Source organism: Camelus ferus, chromosome 11 (assembly GCF_009834535.1).
Source record: "Camelus ferus isolate YT-003-E chromosome 11, BCGSAC_Cfer_1.0, whole genome shotgun sequence".
Classification (NCBI taxonomy): domain Eukaryota; kingdom Metazoa; phylum Chordata; class Mammalia; order Artiodactyla; family Camelidae; genus Camelus; species Camelus ferus.
In genome coordinates this window covers 11748285-11766236 of record NC_045706.1, presented here as the reverse complement: position 1 = coordinate 11766236, position 17952 = coordinate 11748285, and positions in this window count along the sequence as shown.

Sequence of the window (17952 nt, the reverse complement as noted above, 5' to 3'; positions counted from 1 at the left end):
GATGTTAAGCCTTCTTTCAAGTGCTTTCCAAATAGTAACTTATTTAAAAGGCAGCCAATCGTGAATATAAAAAATTTTCCAGATAATAGCCTCTCTTTAGACTTTTCATCATTGTGGCATCTTTATTCACCGGGTAAATACAATCTGAATTTGATTGCTATCTAAGTAATGTTTTTGTATATATAGTTTTTCTTTGATTATGAAAGTAGTGCATTTTCAAGTAAAAAACCAGGAAAATACAGGAAGTACAAAAAAGACAATAAAATCACCCTACCCCTATAACGAAATAACTTGTTAGCTTTCTTTACTAGACATATGCTTTATCTCTGAAATAACTGTGTCATTTCTGCTCATACTATCAAAATAGCATCCCCAACCCTCAGTTATTCTCTACCCTGTCATCCTGTTTTATTGCTACCATTGCACTTATCACTATCTAAAATTATCTCATTTATTTAGTTTTCATTTTTTCTCTGTTTCCTGCTACTAGAATTGAACCCTGCTGAATGTCCCCAGCCCCCTAGTTGCCACTTAATAAATATTTCTTAAAGGAGTTAATATTTTCTCTTTTGTGTACAGGATCATTGTGATCGACTCAGCACACGACCTTACAGCATTATGTTTTTGGTGTAGGTGAAACCTCTGAAGTTATTGTACTCAACATGGAAAAAATTTAGAATTTAGGCTAAAATTTAATGACCACCATCTCTGGAAAAATTCTGTACCGATTACAGTAGTTATAATAATGTTGCAAAAACGCTTTCAAACTTCCAGTGAGGTCTTGTTCATGTAGGATTTTAGTGGATTCATCCTTTCCTTCCTGAGAATATGATGGGCAGAGACTTGACAATGCAAATCTTAAGTGAGAACATACCTACCAAGGTCAATAGATAGTGTCACCTTCACATGTCCTATAAAGCCAAAGTTTTGATATTCCCCCAAATGCTTGTTTGACAGAACAGCGTTGTTAGGTATAAAAAATTCAATGAGCCAAAGGAATTCAGAGTACTAAGGGAAAATATAAATAGGGGCATACACTTAACAATAAGTGGCTCCTGGAAAGATTCCTTGTCTTGGCTCTAGGACCTATTGGGACACAAAGAAAAGGGCTTGGTTTGGCTTTTGGATTTTTTTTAAGGCAATTAAATCTCTTCATACGCAGTATCACAACACATGCATGAAATAGATAAATAAAACACTCTTATTGTTCCCACATTACAGAGTCAGAAACGAAGTGTTTATTAAGCATCTCTTACCTAGTTCTGTGCTAAGTAAAATGTGTCTAAGAGTTTGGCTTAAAGGAGCTTTAGATCTAGTTTGGAAAGTAGAATGAAAATGTTTCAAGCAATCAGAAGAAAGAGAGCAAAACCAAGTGGCACTCACTTAGTAGGGATGTCAGAGTCTAGGGATGGGAGAGCAGGGTACAGGCAACACCGAGAAATGGCATTTCCAAAGATGGGAGGGAAGCAGGGAAGGTAACAATGGCAAGGACCATTACAATGTCACCCCACATGGACTGAATGCTTACATCCGCAGGTACTATTCTAAATGCTTTGCATAAACTCACTGAATCCTCACATCAACCCTATGAAATTGATCCTATTATAATCCCCATTTTGCAGGTGAGGAAACTGTGACCTGCAGGATTAAAAAAATGGCCAAGTCACACAGCTGGTGGGATTAGGGAGAGAATGACACAAGCCAGTCATGAATCTGGCCTGGAAATCAGCACTGGAGAGATACCCTGGCCCAGCTGGAGGAAAAGAGTCGCACTGAGAATAGTAAGAATAAAGCCCAAATGATAAGAACTTTGTTATGTAGAACTTTGAGTCTTCATTTGGGTTGAGTCCTATAAGCCAGCAGTTTTTCAAGTCTTTGGGTTTAGGACCCCTTTATACCCTTAACAATTATTGAGAATCCCAAAGAACTTTTGTTTATATGGGTTACAGTTATCAAAATTTATCATATAGAAATTAAAACTGAGAAATGTTTAAAATATTAATATTTCATATTAAATGATGTTAATAAACCCACTACATACAACATAAGTAACACTTTTATGAACAATAACTATTTTCTAAAACAAAAAATATTTAGTGGGAAGAGGAATATTATTTTACATATATTCAAATTTCCTTCACGTCTGGCTTATTGGAGGCAGCTGGATTCTCATATCTGCTTCTGCATTTTATCTGCTTTGGTGCATTGTTTTGGTTAAAGCGTATGAATTAAGTCTGCTCTAACTCAGATACACAGACAGTAAAGGGAGGAGTAGCTTAATAGCCTTTTCAGATAATTACTGATCATCTTTGATACTATATTAAGCTTGAAAATTTATAGTTTCCTTCCCTTTTTTTTGTTTGTTAAGGTATTATTTATATACGAGAAAATAATCAGCTTTAAATGTACAGTGTGATGAAACTTAGTACTGGTATTAAAGTACAGAACACCTCACTCTAAAAAGTTTCTTCATGCCCCTTGGTACTTCCCTCCCCTCACCCCTAGCCTCGGGCAGCCAGCGATCTGGTTGTGTCACTGTAGTTTTGTCTTTTCTAGAATTTCATAGTCGTGAAATCATTTATGGTCGTTAACGTTTGCCTTCTTTCCGTTAACATATTTTTGGGATTTGTCCACGTTACATATATCACTATGGTGTTCTTTTTGATCACTAAGTAGTATTGCATTTTATGGATATACCACTATTTGTTTATATACTCACCAACTGTTAAATATTTGGGTCACTTCCAGTGTGAGGCTATACATAGCAATGCTGCTCTGAACACTGACATACGCATTTTCATGTGGATGTATATTTTCATTCTCCTACTTGCAGGTGGAATTGCTGGATCATATCATAAATGTATGTTTAATTTTATAAGGTACTGACATACTGTTTTCCAAAGTGGCAGCACCGTTTAACATTCCAGCTCACAATGCATGAGATCTCCAATAACTCCACATCCTTGCCGATACCTGGTATTATCAGTCTTTGTCACTTCACCTATTCTGGTAGGTTTGTAGTGGTTTCTCATTTGCATTATGGTTTTAATTTGCATTTCTTTTATGACTAATGATGTTGAACATATTTCCATATGCTGATTGACGATATTATTTTTTTAATTGAAGTATAGGCGATTTATAACGTATTGGTTTCTGGTGTACAGCATAGTGATTTAGTCATACGTTCTACGTATACATTCCTTTTCATATTCTTTTTCAATATAGGTTATTACAAGATGTTGAATATAGTTCTCTGTGCTATAAAGTAGAACCTTGCTGTTTATCTATTTTATATATAGTAGTTAACATCTTCAAATCTCAAACTCCCAATTTATCTCCCATCCTCCATTTCCCCCGTTAACCATAAGTTTGTTTTCTATGTCTGTGATTCTGTTTCTGTTTCGTAAATAAGTTAATTTCTGTCTTTTTTTAAGATTCCACATATAAATTATATCATACAGTATTTATCTTTCTCTGGCTCACTTCACTTAGTATGAGTGCTGCAAATGGCATTATTTCATTCTTTTTTATGGCTGAGTAGTATTCCATTGTCTTCTTTATCTAATCATCTGTCAATGGGCATTTAAGTTGTTTCCATTTGACTATCCTCTTTTGTGAAGTTTCTATTCCTTCCCCATGTTTTAACTGGGTTATTTGTTTTACTATTGAGCTGTAAGAGATTTTACATACTCTGGATACAAAGCATTTGTTGGATATTTTGTGAACATTTTTTTCCTAGTCTGTGACTTCCCTTTTATTTTTCTTGGAATTTTGTCTTTCAAAGAAGAATGAAATTTAATCTTGATGTAACACATTTTATCAATATTTTTCTTTTATAATATGTGTTTTTGGTGTCTAGTTTAAGAAATCTTGGCCTGATCCAATACCAACAGATATTTTCTCCTATATTTTTTCTAAGACATTTAATAAGTTGAGCTCTTTTTTTAATATTAAAAGGAGTGTTTCATTATTTTTCTTAGAACTATTTCACACATCATTTTGGAATACCTTAAATACTTAAAACTATTGTCTCCTAAAAATTTACAGACTTGTAAATCTAGGGTGTCTGCACCTTCTTAGTAAGTTTAGCTCTTACTTTAAGATCTATGATCTATTTTGAGTTAATGTTTATATGTGAGATAATGGTTGAGGTTTTTTTCATTTTCATACAGATATCCAGTTGTCCCATAACCATTTGTTGTAAAGACTATCTCTTTATTGAGTTACCTTGGTATTGTTAATGAAAAACAATTGATCATGTAACTTTTGGTCTATTTCTGGACTCTCTAGTCTGTTTCTTGATCTATTTTTATATTAATACCTCATTGCCTTGATTATTATAGCTTTATAATAAGTCATGCGATCAGATAGTATGTGTCCTCCAATTCTCGTCTTATTTTTCTAAATTGTTTTAGCCATTTTAGGTCCTTTGCTCTTCCATGTAAATTTCAAAATAAACTTATTAATTTCTCCAGAAAAGCCTGTGAGGATTATAGTTGGGATTGCATCAATCTTTAGATCAATTTGGGGAGAACTGCCATCTTAACAATATTGAATCTTCCAATCCAGGGACCGGCAAACTATGGTCTGCAGCCCAAATTCAGCCTGTTGTTGTTATGCCTTCGAGCTAAGAATGGTTTTTACATTTTGGAAGGGTTGTAAAACAAAACAAAACAAAACAAAGAAGAATAATCCACAGAGACCTGTGTGGCCTGAAAAATCACCAATATTTACTATTTGACTCTTTACAGAAAAAGCTTGTCAGCCTCTGTTCAAACTTTTGAATACAGCACATCTCTCCATTTATTTAGCTCTGATATTTCCCTTCAAAATGCTTTTTCGTTTTCAACACACAGGTCTTACACATCTTTCATTAAATGTATGCCTGTGCTTTTATTATAGTAGACCACCACATTTTAAGCACCATTGCTACAAGTAGCAGGGCGGGGGGCACGGGGCACTAATAGTTAACTTTCTTTATTTTAAGGAGTCAAATTACATGGTACAAATACTAAAATTATTTTAATAGTATTGTGGAAGGACCCACAAAAGCTAGAAGCAGAAAAAAAAAAAAGAGGGATCTACAATATTTCAAATGAGAGGCGCCAGAAACATAGGTTAGAGCAGTGGGAGAGAAAAGGGAGTAAATTAAAAAAAAAAAAAAAAGCCGTTTCAAAGGAAGGAAGTGCAGGATTGGTAATGGATTGGATAAAGAGGATGAAAGAGAGGGAAGAGTCAAAGACAAATTCAAGGTTTCGAGCCTGTGATGTTAAATGGCTCGTCCATGGTGATTTTTATTTGGTTTACTTTTATCATCTGGATGCACAAATGGGATTTTCCCACATCTAGCTGTTGTAGCGCCCTACATTCAGACTTACCATTGAAATTACCTGCTATCTCTTCACACCCTGTTAGGGAACAGGTAGTATTTTGATGGATGTTATACGATCAGAGAAATCCCGGGTCTCCGTGGCATATGGGACGTAGCGCGCTCTAAATCCTTGTTTTAATTAATTATTCCTTAATCTTCGAAATCTTTTTAGCTCTGTGGTTACCTTAGACCTTAGAGAACGTTATTTTGACCAGTTTGTTTGTTTGGCAGTCATTAGCCCTTTAAGACACTTACATTACTGGGGACATTTAAATTTGTTTTTCCCTTTTTCCATCCTTTGGCTTTCTGTTGAAGTCGCACTATTAAACCTCCTTAAAAATATTTATGTGTGTTTAGTTAACAAAAGCTCCTGTAAGTTGAATCCATGCTGGGAAAAGGTTCAGGTAAGCTCTCTATATAAGCTTACAGACAATTGTGTAAGTCTTCAGCCATTAAAGAGAAAGGAGAAAAAAGCCACCCTCATTACACTGCTGTCATTTACTCTTCATCTTCTGTCCTCTTTAGCAGCATTAAGATGGGATGTAAATTTGCCAGTTAATGCTGTTAGAAAATGGATGGTTCAAGAAGGGCAGGAATTAGAGATCAGTATTAGGTGCAGATAAGCTCCTTTTCCCTCCGCAGTGGCGGCTGTTTAACATTCATGGGAAAATCATCATCAAACAGCGTTATCACAGCTCTGTTGATGGCTGAGGAACTTCATCACTATGATAATTTTTTTTATAGCTGTGAGCCAAAAAGCTCCCTTTTATTTCTGCTGTCTAGAGCTGTGAGAGAAGCTTGTTGGTATGGGGAGGGTACAGCCAACCCCGGGCTCCTCGGCTGGGTTTGATTTCTTCTCCCCACCCCCCCGCCGCCCGCCTCTGCTCTCCCCTCCTGCATGTTGCCCTAAACAGTCCTCCTGATAAATATATACATATATATATATATATATAAAAAATGGAAGTCCTCCAACAATCCTTCAAAGCATAACAGATATTTTTATGATCAGTAATTCAAAGTTTGACAAGTGATGCCATTCTGTAATGAAACTGTCATCCATTTTATTGTGAGCAAAGTGCTAACTTGATAAATGGCACGTGGAGGGGAGGAGAGCAGCGGGGTAGTTGCAGGCCAGCGGCGGGGAAATAAATGCCTGCTTCTGAAAACCTGGAAGGCAAACTATGTACAGAAGTCAAAGTAGCCCTCCATAGCCTCTCTCTCATCAATGGGCCGAGCCGTCAAAGCTCCCTGCCTGGGATCCTTCCTTTCTGAGTCCCAAGCCGAGTAAACCAGAGACCGTGTCTTCGGAAGCCCCTTTCCTGGCTCAATTCTAACTTTATTTTTAGAGTGTTTGGGGACAACATTGGTCGCGTTATTCCAAACTTACCGAATTTGCTTTCGAACACACACAATCTTTGCACACGATACTTCCCTGACATGTTTAGACAGCTTCGAGTGTATGAAAGATAAAAGTCGCAGTTGTCGCTCGCAGCATATACACAGGGCAAAGATGTGAGGTATTCAGAGGTAGATAAGGAAACTGGCATTCAAAGAAAATTTAAATTTATTAAGGTGCTCAAACTTCTGCCTCTTTGCAGCTTTGACCTCATTTTTTTGGAGGCTTAACGGCTCTAAGTGACTTCCTCCTTTCTGAATGCAGCTGGAAAGCACGGTGTGAAAAGCGGTTTTGTGGTCCGGACAGAAAGGTACTATGACTTAAATGGTTGGGATTTGAATTCAGGATTGATTTAACTCCTTCAATAATTTACTTTCCATCCCAGCTCCTTCCCTTTCTTTCCCCGAGAGCAGACTTCCAGCCCGACCATGATGGGTTGAATTATGCTTGGAGTTTGGAGATAAGGACTTTTGTCTACCAGGCTCAGCTTAGACGACCAAACTCATTTCCCAGAAGACTAGAGTACGCATCCAGTTAGCATCCTGGAGGTGAAAATCTAGCGCCTTCATTTAAGTATAGCTCTTTAAACATAAGTTTAAAAGAGATACTGCAGAATGGAGGGACAGTGTTGTTCCTGTAAGGATAATCTTGGGGAAAGCTGGCTGGTTGTTCCCTAAAGATCAGATAGCCCTCTCCAACCCTAAATAGCTTTGGCCACCTCTGACTTCTAAGATCAGGAGCCAAAGGACACTTCTTCACTCTAAGGTTTTTTTCTGTTCCATGTTTGTTTAAAAAAAAAAAAAAAAAGGCAGAAGAAATACCTAAGGAGGTGTTTAATTTCCTTGCTCACACTTCTTGAATTGACTATAGGTTTAAGTCTTAACTTTGTGAGCTTCTCTTTATGAGCGAAAAAAAAATCACAGGCCCTCCCCCATGAGGGAGCTATTGGATTTGTCTGATATTCATTTTTCTCACTGGTCCCCTAAAGTAGACACGCCACAGATGGCTCCTGCCTTATTGGGAAGTTGGGGGTACCTACTCAATGATCCACACTTTAACCCCCTCTCCCCACAGAGGAATTCCCAGTCTTTCTTCCCTTATAATGGGAACTCCATGACACTTAACACTGTTTTTTACTTGTTTATTGTTTATCTCTCTCCACTATAATGTCAGCTCTATGAAGGCAGACATTTGTGTCCTTTTTTTCCTGCATTTCTCTTCTTTTTCCTTTTTTTTTTTTTCTGCTATATCTCCAGTGCTTAGAACAGAGCCTGACATATGGTAGGTGCGTAAGAAAGATTTGAAGAATGAATGCATTCTTGTCTGCAGCCAAAGCTGGAAGGGCTTCATCGTCTTGTAGTTCAAAGCTCAAGGGCCTCAACCGGGCTGATGGAGAAATCCCAAGGGCAGCAAGGACTTTCCAGGGCACCAGAAGTGACAGAGAAAACCCTTTCGCTTCCCAGGTACGTGAAAGAAAGATGGAAATTTGTTCATTTCTAAAGTTGAGCCTAAAGAAGCAGATTCAGGGAGAGAGATGTTTTACAGACTCCTGTAATGGTCCAGATGGTGAGAGAAGACCATGTGGTTGGGGGTAGGGGGGCTGCTTGTTACCAACAACGTCAGGAAATAATGTACATTGCCAGTGGCCCTTTCTAGCCCTATCTTTCGGTAGAAATACAGACCAGTGGTTCTCCATATGAGTTATAAAGGTTGTGTAACTATGAACCATGAGTCATAAGGGAACTTTATTCAGAGAAGATGAAGAAAGGGCTTCCAGGGAGGACCAGCAGGTGGAACCAGAGGCACTGGAAAGCCCAAGAGGACGTCCAGCCCCCAGGAGGGGTCAGGGCCATCACTGTGTCAACCTATGAAGGCCTGAGAACAGAACTTATGACCCACATAAAGGGAGCTGGCTACACTTAGCAGCCCGCTGAAATCACACGTTCTCTAATTTAGTTCATTTTACACTAACAACTACTAGAGACGGCCTTGAGTTCACAAGAACAAAAGACAACGAGGGTAATTTCCTTTGGCTCTTTTGCCAAGCCATCAGCAATTTTCTGGCTTTTTTCCCCCTCCCTTAAATCCACCCATCTATCTCATTATCTTGAATTAGCCTTATTTTTTCTTAGACATAAAAAAAAAATCAATTAACCTTTTAGTAACTAGAACCTATTACAGAGATATCTGGGATTCACAGTTTGTAGGCTGCGACTCAGTTATTAATTAATGTATTTTTTAACCTAATTTTGGCTTTGAAGCTAAGGCTAGTTAATCTCATAAGAATTTCATTTTAACTTTCCTAGACATAACTCGTGTGTACGTGTGTGTGTGTGTGTGCATGCACACGCCTTTGGCAGCACTGTAGCACGGATCAGCTTTGATGCAAACCCGAGTTTATATAAATCTTTATTTTTTCAGACTCCCTGTAGCTGTCAGGATGTTCCTATTACCTGTGAGTTGATGCCAACTAAAAATGACAATGATGAGCTTAGTTGTTTGCTATCCTATAATGGCATACGGGCTCCCGTCTGAATCTGTTTATCAGCCCTTTGAATCAGATCAAAATCAAAAGATACTTTGTGCCACAGAAATCATTCTTCTGTCTCAGGGACCTGGGGAAAGAGATGATTCTGATCAAAGTAGCTACTGGCCAGGAACGGCTGGTAGCATTTCGGGTGGAAACTCACTTTCCTGAATGCCATTTGGCTTGTTCTGTTTCTTCTCCAGCTGCCTTTACTATGCGTTCTTTAGGAAGAGTATTAGCTTTAAGGGATCACAGGAGTTCATGCTTGGGTCTTCACTGTAGGGTCTCAAGCCAAGCATTTGTTTTGTTAGCCCATCTAAGGGGTATGAACAACGTGAGCTCAGCAATTGCCCTGGCCCTGTGTAAGCCTTGCACATCTTCACCGTCCCACCAATACACACGCATGACAATGATAACCACTGAAACGTCATAGGAATCTGTTTTCTTAGAAGGGAGGGATTTGTTCTGGTCTGCTGATCCTCTCTCATCCATTGACCCAACACACAGCTGTGAGCTGGGTGACCAACCCACAGAGATGGCCCAAGGCCATGCCATAGTGATCAGCCCATTTAGGGTCCAGCCCTGAATGTGGCTCTAAGTCAACTGGCCACAGACGCCAGGGACTACACAGCGACAGGTGAAAACGTACAGATTTCTGAGGCATCGTGGCGCTACCAGCTCCCACACCTGCTACCTGCTGGAGCCAGTCTGTGGGCTCCGCCAGAGCTCTGCCCTGCACCCCGTGCCTCACTAGCCCTAGACAAACCCGGCCATGAGAAAACATCAGAACATATCTGTCACCTCCTACAATCCACGGAACAGACTCTCCATTTCCTTTGTTATGCTATGAATATTCTGCAGTTTCTCCGGTTTTATTAAGAAGACTTTCCCTTGCTTTGTCTTTGTTCTTCTCATCTAATCTCTTAATGGAAGTTGCTAATTGAATTCCTATAGCCATTTTTTTTTTTACAGTGTTTTGAATAGCAAAGTCTGTCAACTGCAGAAAGTGTATATTCTTATCAACACGCCTGTTGCCTGGAGGAGCGACGGCCTCGCTGACAGATGGCTGCCGAGGAAGGCCCGGCAGGGCTCACATCTGCAGCACCTGTCAGCAGGAGCGCAAGCCAGCCAGCGCGGGACCGCAGACCAGGGCCCGTTTGGGTTCAATAAACAGAATCCAGATTGCCAGAGCGTTTCTGTGAATCTCAAGTGGAACTTGGCCAATTTAAGCCAAGTGTTACGGGGATATACTTGTTTTTAAGCATCCTTTGATGCTGTCCCATTAACGATCATGTATCTCTTTAAAAGTCAGTGGTATCAAATCTCTAAAGGAAATGTGAAAAGCAGCTGAGTGCCTGACATGCAGGCCAACACATCCTTTCATTGGACACAAGTCATCAAATTGATCTCCATGCAATTTACTTGTTGCTGTCTGGTAGGAGTTTTCAAGACCTTCATGAACAACACGGAATCATTATCTTTTATGCTAAATTTACAGAAAAATTAAAGATGCAAATGTTTCCCAGAAAACCAATCCCTCTTTTACCCCCACATGGACAGTCAGGTGCACAGTGCCTTAGAGCTGTGAGTGGTTAATTGAAGGTCAATCCACCAACACAGAAATCAGTGCCAAATTAGTCTCTGGGAGGAGACATTTTTGTCCTTGGTCAAATGCATTTATTCTCTCAACCGTTCTTTGTCCTTGCACAGCAGTTGTTCAGTACTGGGCAGGGGACGTAGAGTAGTTGTCACAACCTGACTCAAGACAGCTGGCTAAGCGCATGGGTCTATCACCTCCCACCCCCAAATTCCACAGATCATCAGGAGAGGGTCAGGATGTGTGTGTGTGTGTATTTTTGTAACAGTGCTGGAAATAAGAGAGATTGACCAGGGATCTTTGGGAATTTCTAAAAGACAGAAAGAATGGATCAAATCTATGGAAAACTAAACCTAGGGTCTAGCAGCAACTACAGCTCAAAGAAGAGAAAAATTATCCCCAATCAATAAGATCAATTCTGGGGGAGCTCCAAGGGCAGAGGCAAAGGACAGAAGGAGGAAGGGTCCTTGTAGAAATTGCCAGAGTGTTTAAAGATGTAACTCAGCAGTTCTCTCTATTTAAAAGAAACACTTACACTTGTGCACTGGTACCTGTGAATAAGGATGGGCCTTGCTGCCTGGCTCACAATAGAGAAAGCAAGCTGATCGTCTATCGGTGGGTGAGCGAGTTACTCTGAAATTCTATAGATTGTTAAGTACTGACAGGAAAAGATCTCCAAAACATGATGATAAAGGAGAAAAGCAAGTTGTAGAAAAATAGAGGAAAAGTAAAGATGAAATGATTAAATGAGAGATGATAGGTGGATAGACAGACAGACAGACACATGTTTGTGAATGCCAGGATGAAGGTCTGGCAGGAGACTTGCCAAACGGTTATCAGATTTGACCTTTGGGACAGAGAGTGGCAGTACAGTTACGGTGAGGGAGATGTTCACTTTTTACTAACTTGCTTATGTAATACCTGAAGCCCTTATGAGGCCAGATTAATGTGTCATGGATGTGATTATAGACACATAAAGCCAAAAAAAAAAAAAAATAATGACACAAGCAGATATGCTGCCCTCCTCGAGAAGCTTCTGTGGCAGACACATGCAGGCAAGAAAAATATGATTGGCATTTCTGTGAAACAGGTGCTCTGACAGTCATCTCAAGGTGGCTTAGCACCTCCCAAAAAGGCACATAACCGAGGCTGGATAGTGGCAGTTTTCCCCAAAGCCGTGATGACTAAGCTGAACTCTGGAGGGAGGGTAGCACTGGTCAGAGGGATGGAGAGCAGGGGATCCAACGGGCTGTGAAGCCCCTGTAAGGAGGCGACTCCCCTCCATCCCACGTCCTGCTTCAGGAAGTGGTGTATCAAGCTCCAGACCCCAAGATGAGAGCTGTGGCGGGGAGCAGTGCCTCCACCTAGTTCCTCTCTCCCAGTCTCCTTCCAAGTAGACACAAAGAGCCAGGAGAAGTGTTAAAATTGCGTGGAAGTGACTAAGGAAAACATCTCTGAAGGTTGAGTTGCCAGCCAGAATTCCTCTCTGACAGTCTGGCCCATGGGCCACTCCCTAGGACATATCTTCACTCTTTCTTACCCAGCCAGGTGCCCGGATGCTCTCTGCAGGTGGCCAAGAAGATACAGGTAACGGCAACAGAGCAGGCATCATTTTCTTCAGCCTTTTTCTCTGCCTTCCCCAGAGATCAGCCAAAGGCTATTCACTCCTGCCCAGAAAACTTCACCTCTGGAGGCTAAAAACATTCTGGAAATTTATAAGAGGACCAGTCATTCCTTGATGGCACAGGGACTTGAAGTCAAGTGCATGGAGGTGCCAGGCTCCAATGAGAAGGGAAAACACATAGTCAAGGTGGGAGTCAAAGCTGTTCTTCCCCCGAAGTAATGGCTCATACCTGCCTGGCAGCCCTGCCACTTTCCTGGGTGTCTACAGGTGTTCTTTCTTGAGTCAAAAGCCAGCATCTGAGAAGAGATGTGGTGCTGGGTACTGGAGGGGACCCTATGTAGCCTGCAGACAGCCGGGCTGGGCATCCTCAAGGGAAAATTTGGGGCAGCCACCTGGGCACTGTATCAGTTTTCCAGGGCCACCAGAGCAAATTATTACGAACAGGTGGCTTCAAATGACAGCAAGTTATTCTCTCACAGTCCCAGAGGCCAGACGTCCCAAGTCAAGATGTCCACTTAGTACTTAGTACTTTCCTGCTTGAGTCTCAGTTTGTCCCCGTTCTAGGGCAGAATTCGGCCCTGTGTCTTCCAGCTTCTGATTGCTCCGGATGTTCCGTGGCTTGTGGTTGCATCTCTCCAGCCTCTGCCTCTGTCTTCACTCTGCCTTCTCCTTGGTGTTTGTGCTTTCCCCTTTGCTGTCTCTTATGAGGACGCTCGTCATTGATTTTATGGTCCACTTAAATAATCCAGGAGGCTCTCACTTAAGATTCATAACTTAACCTACATCTGCAATGGGCTTTTTTTCTAAAGGTCACAGTCGCTGGTTCCGGGGGTTAGGATGTGGACGTATACTTTGGGGGTCATAATCCAACCAACCACAGTGTTCCCAAAGTCTTTGTTCTCAACTGTCTCCACCAGGTTCGGGGGTGGTCTTAGAAGTCACACCTGGCTTGTCATCCACTTGGGATGTTATTTGAGTAGAAGGCAAACAGTGGAGATAATAAAATGCTGTGGTTTTAGAGATGAGGCTCAGTGGTTTCATATTTAGATGCAGAAACCAGCCAGAAAAATCTACTTGCTTGCCCAAGGCCACAAATTCAGGTGCTCTTCCTGCATCCCACGCTCTAAGATATAAGATTCTAGGTGATTATGTTTGACCTCAGTTGCAGGTTGTGTCTTAGGCAGATGGCAGTTACTTTAAGGAGGAAATAGTAAAAGCAGTTAACATTCATCTTGCAGCTTGGAAATTCCACTCCTGTTGGGCAGAACATAACCAGACTTCCTCCCGCCCTCCTTTGCCCCATCCTTCCATCCTTCCTTCCTTCTTTCCTTCTTTCCTTCCAGGGTAACTCGAATTGCTTAGTATTTTCTTGCTGAGGACTGAGCTTGTCCCAGTCAAATGAATCTATCACCTGATTTCAGAAAAAATTTTTGGCTGCGTTAAACTGTGCTTTGCTCCAGTGAGAGAAAGAAATTACCTGCAGTGCTGAGAAAACAAAACATTCTAGTTCAGTTAGTTTGCTTGAGGAAGGGTTATCGAGGCCTTTAGTTCAGCCTGGTAAACCAAGGAGCAGGGTGGCACACTTCAAAGACTGGGCAGTATTTTTCTTGGGACCTGAATTAGGAAAGAATGGGGTGGGGTAGGCTGGAGGGGGGGCATCCTTTAGACTCACTTACAATGTTGGGCTTGATAGGAGCGCTGGGTGTCTGTGAATATCTTATGTAATACACACCCCGAGCAGTTGTAAAGTCATTCAGACAATGGTCAAACTTGGGATGTTCCCAACTCATGAATATTGCAGATAGCCCATTTTCTTCACCTTCAGTTGAATCTGATACTTTTGAATAGGCTGTAAGGTGTTCAGGGCTTTATCTGAGCCAGTGCCGCTAAGCTGAAAGGGGACTTGAATGGTGGAGGGAGTCATTCAAAAAATGCTTTTATTTGGTTTCAGAAACACTTTCTTTGTTTTGATGTGCTCAGAACATCATCTATTTGAAGTCTGGCTCCACTAGAGTTTTTATCTCCAAAGCAAGAAAAATATGGTAATTTTAAATAAACAAGCCACCGCAACCAAATGCATTTAAAAAAAAAAATGTTTCCAAGAGATTTGTGCATTTGGAACACGGGTAATGCCTATATAAATGTCTAAACGAAAGAATCTAAGCTACAGTCCGCCTTTCTCTTTGTTCTCTATGAAAATATCCACATCTCTCCAACTAAATTAACATATATTATCACAAATGTGTCATTCTCAAATTTCCTGAGTTCGGCTTATCACTCACCACTTTTTTTTTTCTTTCTTTTTTTTTCTTCCTCATGACTATCTTTCTGAAAACAAAACAACATTATTGACACCAATAAGTGTAACCGGTACAACGGGAGAAAGCACTGGAAGTCACTTCATTGTACTTATCGGGGGTGACCTCTCGCTCCTGGCTTTGCCTTTCTTCGCCGCTCTGGAGTCGCCTCTGAGAAGGAACTGTGGGACTCTGTGTTCCATCAGTGTACCCCGCACTCATTTGTCCTCTGAGTTCCTTTGTGCTCCGGGAGAATTCAGCCTCCAGGCACAATCTAACTCCTGGCTTTATTCTGCAGTTGAAAACAGTATATCTTGTTGAAAGAGAAATACTCAATTCCTCTCGATAATCTTAATTCAGATGCAGTTTAAATGCCTAGGGAAAAAGCCTCCCACGTAGATGGTCTCCCAATACTTAAATTAAAAATAAAATAAACTATTTACTTAAAGCTCTTTTTGCAGCCAGAGCCCCTTCAGAGAATTTGGCCCAACCCACAGGCTTTTGTAAGATGGAGGAGAACTGTACTGTGTGGGTTCCCACACCCGAGAGTGAAGGTGTGTAATAAACACCCTGAAATAGACCAGTGAGAAATACAAATTTGCGGGTGTCTAGAAAGGTGGGGACAAGTATCTCAGCCCCATTCGAATTCCAATTCAAGCCAGGAAAACGGTCTCCTAGAAAGTTTTCTACGTCCAAATTTAGGACTCAGAACCAACAACAGAGAGAAGCGTTTCAAAATGTTCTCATGCCAGTGGGATACTATGAGTACTACTTTTAAACTCACCATTTAAAGCAACTCACCACTAAAAATATCTTCTGATTTAAATGGAAACTGAGCCCTCTACCAAGTCATCAGGAACTACACAGGAAGAGGTTACAGTCTTCTGATTTATTAAGATACATTTCTTTGTGTTACTTGAGGGGCAAATGCCATTTACACAAGTTGCTAAACACGGATTATGATAATGACATGAGAGGGCTTGAGCTTTGCCATTCTGCAACAGGATAATTTAGGTATAAAGCAATTTACTCATTTTTGCTTGTTTACATTTCTTACAAACTTTTCAGTGAGTTTAATTTTTAAATCAACATAGTACTACACCCTAGAAACTGTCCAAGCCAAAAATACATTTTAACCATGACCATCACAGACGTAACATCACAGACCAAAAATCTATTTCAACAGTGATTACCAGAAACCCGAGCTTTGTCAGAATGACCAGAACAGACACAGACTTTGATGTGTGCTGGATTTTTATTTTGGTTTTGGCTTAAACAAGCCCTACCTCTTTCTCCAGTATCTTAGCAATATGTGCAGATCATTTATGACTAGCCTTACATATTCATTTCTTTCTGAGTGAAGTTCAAGATGTCATCAATCATTTTGGCTAGGATCTTCTGGTTCCATTCCTATCTTTGCCAGACGTTGGCTTATAATTGATCTATGATGAGCAGAAGGTGTATGCAAACTCCCTAAAGAGCGGGCAGGTAAATTATCTCTTAATTCTGCTCAGTCACCACGGATCAACGTTTATTGCTTTTGCTCAAAACTACAAAGTTGGTTCATGCCTGGATGCTTGTTAAGCCTGTGGTGACTCAAGAATGCTAAACCCTACTGGGCATTGACAGGCAGAATGTCTGTAAAATTACTCTGAAAACATTAAATCTTCATGGCTTGGAGATTAAGACTCTCCCCCTCAGTGAAGGCATTTTCTAGTACAGAGTGTTAAAATGACCAGCTTTTGTTAAAGCATCAGTGTTTCTACATTTTCTACCTAAGTTATTAGGAGGACAAACAGAACTATTTTTGATGCTAGGACCCTGTAGAAACCATACCCATATCGGGGGTAAACACAGAGCCTTCTTTGAAAAAGACTTTTGGTGTCAGCCTTCTTCTGAAATAATGCTTCGGGAAAAACAAGAAGAGAAAAAAAAAAAAAAAGCTACCTATTCTGATTAAGCTTACAAAGAGACTACAGAACTCCACATTATCTTAAGACAAACAAAAGCCCAAAAGCACAGCCCACAGCCTTTCCAGTCAAGTAGACAGACATTAAAGTACATTAGTACTATCATTTGTATGTCTATAAATATCAATAAAGTATGTGATTTGGCTTCTCTTTCACACAAAGAAGGAGGACTATCCTTTTCAGGAAATTTCACAGAGACACTCACCAACAAAAGTTTGGTAATTTAATCTTTGGAAAGCTCAATGATGCTAAGTTCAAAATTGCAGGTTTTAAACTAATGTACCTGATAAGTGATGATGGCAGAACTAAAGCAACCCATTATTAGGTAATCCAATCGTCCCAATCCCTGTTATCTGTAACAGAGAAGAGTCTCCCTAAAACAGAACTAATGTGTTCACATCTACGTTAATCTCTGAAGTCAAAAAGAGGCATTCTTCATGGGCTTTATCTGTTTCCAAATGTCTGTCTCCACCAGAAGTGATTTCACACTGCTACGGCAGCTATGCAAATGATTCCAACATCTTTGTCCGAGAGGCGCTGTTTCGTATGGATCCACGGGATACTGTCCTGCAGACAACACTTCTCCAGCTGTCTAACTTTTCTGTTTCACAGGACTTAGAGACTCTGAGCCAAATGGGACCTGCTATTTCTGTTGCTTCTAGGTCATGAAGGACCTGGCGTGTCTGTGCGTGTGTGTGTGTGTGTGTGTGTGTGTGTGTGTGTGAGAAGGGTGAGGGCAGTGGGTTAGGTTTTTTTCCCTCCTCTTAGATGTCACACTGCATCCAACTTTTTCTCCAGCACAAGTTTTCTCTTGTAAGGTGTCACGATGCTAATGAGAGGATTTGTAGAGCCTCCCTCTTTCAAATTTATTCGCGCAGGGCCACTTATCAATGCAAGTGGTTTGAAACCTCTATCTTTTTTCTCCTTCTGAGTTGCAGACCTTATTTCCAGAGCTGAAATAAACATGGTCCACAAGCCATTCATTATTCAGTAACACATTAAGCGATAACATGGAAAAGGTAAAACTTATTCAAGATGACGTGTTTTCCCTGCCTCGCTCCTATGACAACATTTAACAGCAACTCTGGTAAACATATTTTTATATTCACAGTTCTACATGCACTCAATTGGCCTTAAACAAATTCCTTTTTTAAGTAGTCTTTTTTAATC